Below are 7,381 nucleotides of genomic sequence, written 5' to 3'. Positions count from 1 at the left end.
TCCCTTTTGTGGTACAGCACAACAGTAAACAAAGCGGTCCAGATGGATGTAGACGAAGACAGACATTCTGTGATGGCAACGATTCCCAAGATCGAGGATTCAAAGCCATAACAAAGAGAATGTTTGGTGAATTTTATCAAGTGCAAAGACATTATTGTCCTTCTTCCTACTAGATTTGGAGCATTACATACATCACGACCAAATAGCAACAAATGTTAAAGCCTACCGTCGAGCGAACGAATCCTAATGCTGCAAGGTCAGACGTTTCCACGAAGTGAAACCGGCTGATGAATCAGGCTAGGGACCGGCTGTCCCATTTTCGCTTTTCCTTTGGGTTCAGGTTTGTTGAGTTTTTGGTCTTCTACGGTCCTGTATGGGGTTGGCCTGGTGTCGCACCATTTTGTTCTGTTTGGCCAGCTCATTAGGTCCACCTTTCTGTTCATTACTTTCTATTATTTTTTTGGGCACAGGAGGGTTTTTCAATTTCTTTAAAACCTTTAAAAAGAATGAAAAGAAAATTAAAAACTCACTCTTGACTCCTGTTGCTTGATCGCCAATTACTTGGCTTTGGAGACAAGATGGTGGTGTCCCCTCAGATTGGAAAAAATGTAAACATATAACAATATAACTAAGACTGAAATTATTATTCTTGGCAACAACCTTTTTTCAGCAACCCTGACCTCTTTTTGTTCTAGTTCTACATTTTCTCCTTTATAGAAAGCAAACAACAGCATACAATTCAAAGGTTATCAAATAATTCTGCTTTCTCTGTTTGTCTATTTAAAGATTGCACTATAGGATTGAGAATTTGAGTCGTTATCTGCCAAATAATCATGTTTCCAGACATGCTGAAAATAACTATAGCCCCAATGTGACAAAAAGCATCTTTGTTGACACTTTCCACTTCCTCTGTGAGCGGTCACCATGGTAACGTTCCTCTACGGGAGCACAACAGGCCCAAAAAGGTCAGATATGAGTTAAGAGGTCTTATGAATAATGCATCATTCTAAAGCTACTCCATTCTTATCGTGGAACCAGGGCAAATTTTATTTTTATATTCACAAGGCGTTTCTATGTGGGCTATGGAAAAGCATTGAACTGTGTCTGTGCATAAAACATATATGGAAATAGCTTTAAATATTTAGCTTTTCCTGTTTTGCCTTCCAATGTTTATTTCACACATTTCAAAGCAAAGACGTGTGTAATGATATGCAACTTTAGAGCAAGTGATATGTACTGCCACATAACAAGGTGGTCCCAGGTTTGATTCCCAGACTGCATTTGACCTTTTACAATCCATGTATCATTTGTTCATTTGTTTTTCAATATAAAACCAAAAATAAGGAAATGAAAAAACAAATATTTTCTTCATTATTTGTCTCCAAACTAAAAATTTAAAAAAACGGATAACGATTTGTTTTTTTCAGTTTTTGTTTTTGTGTTTAAATGAATAATAACGGCAATTTCAGTGACTTAAACTTCAATGCCAGTCTTTTGTGCCGCAGACGGACTGAACCAGGGCTGAACCAGGGCTAAAAGAGGTCTAAACCAGGACTAAACCAGGTCTAAGTCAGGGTGGGCCTGAAGGTGCGCCCGTGTGGACTGTAGGGTGATCAGGACTAAGACCACAACTGAGACCAGGGCAGACACTGGAACTGAGACCAGGACTGAGACCCGGACCAGGACCAAGACCGGGACCAAGACCGGGACTGAGACCAGGACCAGATCGGGACTGGGATCAGGACCAAGGCTGGGACTGAGACCTGGACTGGGACCAAGACCAGGACCAAGGCCAGGACTGAGACCAGGACTGAGACAGGGACCAGATCAGGAATGGGACCAGGACCGAGACCAAGACCGGGACCGAGACCAGGACCAGGTCAGGACTGAGACCAGGACTGAGACTGGTTTAGTCCTGGTTGATGTAGACAGACTAATAATAAAGGGTTACTCAAACATGAATGAATAAAAAATACTACTACTACTATAAATAATAATAATAATATAATAATAATAATAATAATAATAATAATAATAATAATAATAATAATAATAATAATACCTTGGATTTATATAGCACATTTTTAGACACTCAAAGACGCTTTACAAACAAAAGCGTTACAAACAAGGTTTACAAAGTAAGCAAGTAGCAAAGAACAATAAAAATAGTATCCAGAAAGCATTCAAAAACAGACAATGAAGCAACCATTTCAATTAATTATAATAAATAAGTTAATTAAATAGAATATACGAATAATAAAATAAATAAGGAACAAAATCTAGCTAGAACCATACTTCGTCCGGATCCTGGACTTTGGAACAGCTAACAGGGACCTGCTCGTACGGGGTTAAATTTCTGAAATGTAACTTGATGCAAGACCTAAACGAGCTTTAAAAGTGATCAGTAAAACCTTCAAATCAATTCTAAAACACACAGGCAGCCACTGAAGGGAAGATAAAACAGAGGTCATGTGTTGATGTCTGTTAAAACCAGTGAGGACTAAAACACAACTCCAGGTCTGTTTTTGAGGAGGTAACAGCATTATAACACGGCTTAAAGCTCACGAGAGTCAATTTTGTACAATATAACACCTTTAAAACTGTGAACGTGAAAACAATAAAGTACTTCTACTGTATATTTGTCTCAGACATAATGGAGGTGGCAAGACACAAGGTCATAAAAACCCATTAGACGCTGAAATCTGTAAGTAGCTGGTTGTCATTAATATTTAATTGCCATATATTTCCAACCTACCCAAGTTACAGACAGGCAAGAAGCTGCACATGTAATCAAAACAATGCAGCTTTTCTGATGGAGGGTCCGCCACCTGCTTGTCTCCATGGAGATGCTATTGCTTTGCCTATAAAGTCCCACAGTTTGGCTTTAAACTATCTCCACAAACACACAGTTTACAAGATCTGGTCGTATTTGTTCTAGCAATAAAAACATCAGTTGAAAAAAAATGCAAGACAGAAGGTTCACTGTGTAACTTTTTAGTTGGGGGCCCGTCACCTGCTTGTTTCTATGGAGATGTCACTGCTTTGGCTGCAATGTTCCACAGTATGACATTAAACAGCTCTACCTTACATTTATTCAACTACATGTGGTTTAAAAGCTCAAAAATACCTCGACATTCTGACCGTTCTGACTGTGAGCGAGGTTGGGTCGCCTCTCCACAGATCTGGCCCGTAACTTGGTCTGGTTTGGTCTCCATGACGATAGAAAGGTTTAATACCGTACTGTTAAACTTTCGAGACAAAGCAATAACATCTACATGGACAAAAGCGTTTGACGGACCCTCCACCAGAAAAGTTACACAATGCACCTTTAATCTTCTAGACAAAGCCTGAGCATCTCCATGGAGACGAAGTTATAGTACAAAACTTAAATTCACTTGAACACACCTTTGCTCTGTTTGCGTCATTAGTTCTACAACAGTTTCATGCGAATTCATTTCCTCTTGTAGCAAAGTAATTTATGATAATGTCAAAAAATGCAAATTGAAGAGTCTACAGTTAAATAAATAAAATTGTTTTGTGCTTTGGTCCGTTTCAGTTTCAGATTACCAAAGGGAAAAGTTTAAGAAAAAGTTACTTGAGGGCACCACAGCTGTGTAAGCAAAAACACAGGATATACCAGCGACATCTGCATTTTAAATTAGGATCTGAAGCTCTGAAGGGTCAAACCAGTCGTTCTGTAACACTGTAAGGGCTCAGTACTGTTTTATAGTAGTAGTAGTAGTAGTAGTAGTAGTAGTAGTAGTAGTGGTGGTAGGAGGACGAGGAGGAGGAGTAGTAATAGTAGCAATAGTAGTAGCAGCAGCAGCAGCAGCAGTAATAGTAGTCGCAGAAGAAATCATAGTAGCAGGAGTAGTAGTAGTAGTAGTAAATTTTTCAAGGTATTTATCATCAGTAGTAGTAGCAGCAGCAGCAGTAGCAGTAGTAGTAGTAGCAGTAGAAATAGTAGTAGTAGTAACAGTAGTAGCATAAGAAATCGTAGTAACAAAAGTAGTAGTAGCAGGAGTAGTAGTCATAGCAAGCACAGTAGTAGTACTAGTAGCAGCAGTAGTAGTAGTAGTAGCAGCAGTAGTAGTAGTAGTAGCAGTAGCAGTAGTAGTAGTAGTAGTAGTAGTAGTAGTAGTAGTAGTGGTGGTGGAAGTAGCAGCAGCTGTACTAGTAGTAGCAGTAGCAGTAGTAGTAGTAGTAGTAGTAGTAGCAGAAGTAGTAGTAGTAGTAGTAGAAGTAGTAGTAGTAGTAGTAGTAGTAGTAGTAGTAGTAGTAGTAGTAGTAGTAGTAGTAGTAGTAGTAGTAGTAGTAGTAGTAGTAGTAGTAGTAGTAGCAGTAGTACCGCTAGTAGCAGTAGTAGTAGTAGTATAGTACAGCAGTAGTGGAAATAGCAGCAGCTGCAGTACTACTAGTAGTAGTAGTCGCAGCAGAAGAAATCGTAGTAGCAGAAGCAGTAGTCGCAGGAGTAGTAGCCGTAGTCATATCAGTTGCAGTAGTATTAGTATTAGTAGTAGTAGTAGTAGTAGTAGTGGTAGTGGTGGTAGTAGTAGCAGTAGCAGTAGTAGTAGTTGTGCAGTATAATTTTTTAAAGCAGTAATTTGTGTAGAAACATAACGTGCTTTGTCCTGATGCTTCCATGAATCATTTTTATTGATTGTCGTGCAGGAGGTCTGCTGTGGGGAAGCTTTTGTTATGACAGTAAACTCTGCTTTCCTGTGTGAAGGAAGTAAAAACAAACCCATAAAATAATGTTTGTAAAGGTAATAAGATAATGAAAGAATTTGTGGGTTAAACTATCCCTAACTTTGATGTTTTGGAAGCAAAGAAACATGTCTAAAGGTCACTGAAAACACTTAAAAAACACGGAGGAGCACTTTTGGTAGCACATAGTTATGTAACGAGACAGACGCGCTAAAGGTGTACTATTATGTAACTCTGATGATGGAAGGTCTGTCATTTGGTTTTCGAGCAGGTAGCTCTTTTTTTTTTTTTTCTTTTCTTTTTTGTTTTTTTTTTGACTGGAATGTTCTACAGTCTATCATTAAAGGGACAGTCTGGAATTTTGGACATACGACCTCATTTCCTTGTGATCCAGAGTGTTGGAGACGTGTGGAGACACTTTTTTAAAATATTCCATCCAGTCCTTGTATTTGCAGAAGTCACTGGTGCTAGACTAGTGCATGTCAATGGTCATAGTTATTCTGTCACTAAAAACAGTCTTACCCACTCCACAAAACACCCAAAGCAAATCTATTATTACACCAGACTGTCCATGTGAATGTCTGTGTCGTTAGAATGATGTTTGAAATAAAACTAACTTTGCATCGCATGAATCGTTGCATGGTTGAGGGACTATTTTCTCATATATCAGTCCGCCGCTGCCGAGCTTCCTATCAGAAAGTACAACTCACTGCTGCTGCTCAGACATAAATCCTTCAAATGCAAGGTTGGTTTTACTTCTAAAATTATTCTATTAACACAGACATTTACATGGACAGTCTGGTGTAATAATAGATTTGCTTCGGGTGTTTTGTGGAGTGGGTAAGACTGTTTTTAGTGGCAGGATAACTATGACCATTGACATGCACTAGTCTAGCACCAGCGACCTCTGCAAATACAAGGACTGGATGGAATTTTTTAAAAAGTGTCTCCACACGTCTCCAACACTCTGGCTCACTAGGAAATGAAATCCTATGTCCAAAATTCCAAACTGTCCCTTTAAACATGTGAATCTCCATGAAGACAAGCGGGTGATGGCAACAGGCAAGTGACAGGACAGATCAGTAGAGAGAGGCGACCGCACTCACAGTAAGAATGCATATTTTCCCAGCTTTTTAAGGCACCTATAATAATATCTCAATGAAAGCGATAATATCTCCATGGAGACAAGCACCAGAAAAGTTTCAGAGTGCACCTTTAACGGGCCCAAATTACGCAGTTTTCTGATCTATGTTATAATGTTGTTTCCTCATCGCAAACAGACCTGGAGTTGTGTTTTGTTTCATTCACACATGTTTATCACACAAACCTGCATATTTAGACTGAGTTCTCTCTCTGAAAACTCTCTGTTCCACCTTGTGATGTCATGTGGTAATGCAGGAAGTGCTCCACTGTGTTTTTAAACTCCATACACCTTCACTAGAATCATTTGGATCATTTCAACCCTGGAATTGCCGATCCTTACTGAAAAAAAGGTTTTTTTTTTAAAAAAAAAAAAAAAAAAAGAAGAAGAAGCTGTTAACTTGAAAACTACCACTACATGACATCACAAGGTGGAACAGAGCATTTCAATCTTTAGAGATGTAGACAGATTAATAATAAAGGATTGCTCAAACATGTGTGAACGGAACAAAACACAACTCTGGGCATGTTTTTGGTAAGAAAACAGTATTCTTACATGTCTTAAAGCTCACAAGAATCAATTTTGACTAATACAAATCTATTAAAAAAAAAACTGTTATAAATGAAACAATAACAAACCATGACTCGATCCCAGCTCCTGTGCACTGTTTCCCATGGAAGTGAACAGCAGGATCGGATGGTTGTACGGGATTGGGTATCTGTTCTAATGTGGTTTTGGGGGGCTGGGTCAGATTATGGCTGCAGTAAGAGCTGTCTGATTGGATTAGAGTGGGCGTTAAAGTGTGTGGTGAAATGCTTTCGTCTTTTGAGATCCTTCGCTGTAGAAAATGAGAGCAAATTTATCACGAAGAAGACACCGAGGAGTCAGAAATATGTACAGGACAGGAGCTAGACAGAGAAATATACAGTAGTGCATTACAGGTGAAGATTAATGAGAGAGACTTCTTGTTACTTCTTATATGTTTATAAAGCATCTTTGAGTGTCCAAAAAAGCGATATATAAGTCCAATGTGTTATTATTATTACTATGAGAGATCTTAGTTGTTTCTTTCTCAAAAGTATATCTGGTGTAGTAATGTGCTTTCATTAAATGTCCTATAATTATGCAAAATTGACTCTTGAGAGCTTTAAGATATGTTAAAATGTTGTTACCCCCTTAAAAACATACCAGGAGTTGTGTTTTGTTTCATTCACACATGTTTCAAAATGCTCTGTTCCACCTTATGATGTCATGTAGTGGTAGTTTTCAAGTTAACAGCTGCCTTTTATGCTTTGTTCAGTAGGGATTGGCAATTCCAAGGCTGAAATGATTCTAGTGAAGGTGTATGGAGTTTAAAAACACAGTGGACCACTTCCTGTACTACCACATGACATCACAAGGTGGAACAGAGAGTTCGCAGAGAGAGAACTCAGCCTAAATATGCAGGATTTATGTGAGTGATAAACATGTGTGAATGAAACAAAATAAAATGACAGGTACTGTATTTTCTGGACTATAAATTGCTCTGGAGTA

Source organism: Boleophthalmus pectinirostris, unplaced genomic scaffold (genome assembly GCF_026225935.1).
Source record: "Boleophthalmus pectinirostris isolate CB_2022bp ecotype Guang Dong unplaced genomic scaffold, ASM2622593v1 HiC_scaffold_14, whole genome shotgun sequence".
NCBI classification, from domain to species: domain Eukaryota; kingdom Metazoa; phylum Chordata; class Actinopteri; order Gobiiformes; family Gobiidae; genus Boleophthalmus; species Boleophthalmus pectinirostris.
The sequence above is the reverse complement of the archived record's forward strand: the minus strand, read 5'-3'. Positions refer to the sequence as shown.